This window comes from Octopus bimaculoides, chromosome 1 (genome assembly GCF_001194135.2).
Source record: "Octopus bimaculoides isolate UCB-OBI-ISO-001 chromosome 1, ASM119413v2, whole genome shotgun sequence".
Taxonomy (NCBI): Eukaryota; Metazoa; Mollusca; class Cephalopoda; order Octopoda; family Octopodidae; genus Octopus; species Octopus bimaculoides.
This window is the reverse complement of record NC_068981.1, coordinates 6,688,711-6,690,001: the sequence shown is the minus strand read 5'-3', so window position 1 is coordinate 6,690,001 and position 1,291 is coordinate 6,688,711.

The following is a 1,291-nucleotide window of genomic DNA, read 5'->3' as shown; positions in this document are numbered from 1 at the left end:
GCACTATGTCTGCACGACATCTCACCATCACCTTTCAGTATTAATCATATCGACAAAGATACGACCAGAATATCTGCACGCACACACATACACACACAAACACACACACACAAACACACACACACACACACACACACACACACACACACACACACACTAGACGTTTGAAGCAGCCCCATATTATTTAAAGTTCCGTGGCTGTAGAACATATCCACCTCGTCAGATGTAAAAAGAATTTAAAAGAAATTTAAAATGACTTCTGCGTTGTGATTTAAGCCGTCATTGGTTAGTTCAAGTCACCTGATTGTTTATCTCTCTTAGAAATCTCTATTCTTTGATTGAATTTCCGAAGTGGTACAGTAGATAGGTTGCCGGATCAGGTACTTGGCATTCTGCAACGTGCAATATTAAGTGACGTCACTTCTTATTTGGCGTCACTTGTTGGGCAAATATCAGGGTGTGACACTTTAATAATATTTACCATGTAGTGTGATAACAAAGTTGGATGAGTTTGTGTGAGTAGCATAGCTGCCTAGTGATAGCAGACTGTAATCGCTCGCTAGGTTTATCAACGGCCAATGAATTGGCTGTTCATACCAACGTTGGTACCTCTGGTAACAAGAATAGTTTAGTTTTCGTTTTGGTGTATGTAACAAGCTGGATGAGTAAGTGCAGTTTCTCACGGGGAAAAAGTTGGTGGGTACGAATTCCAGGGGAATAAGGAGGTACGCTGTCAAGTACCCTCTAGATGAAGTGGGAAAGGGATGAAAATTGTTCACTGTCCCTACGCCAGAAGGCATGCATATGTTGCATGTATCCTGTCTTAAAGTTATTAGTTATATTCGTGTAGTCATATGATGTCATAGGATGGTATGAGATTGGTTCTATAGACAACCGATTTTGAGAGGCAGGATTCCATCCCACACGCCACACATACCTCAATGTGCAGGTGCTAAGACATCGAAACTTACTCGTTGCTGTATGGGTGCGTGTTTGCTTCTGCTTTAGCGTGCAATGCTGAAAATGATATTATCTAAGCATGAGTAACTAACGTTGAAGTTATGGGAATTGAAGAGTTTATGATATCTATAAGTAATTTGGAAATATTGTCTAGCTAGCACTTCGCTTATTATAAATACATACATATAATACGTGCATATGTATGAGGGAGGATATGTGCGTGTAGACTCAAAATCAAAGAGTTGAAACGCGTTAGGCCAGTGGTTCCCAACCTGGGGTCCGCGGACCCCTGGTGGTCTGTGAACGAAATTCAAAATTTCATACATATATA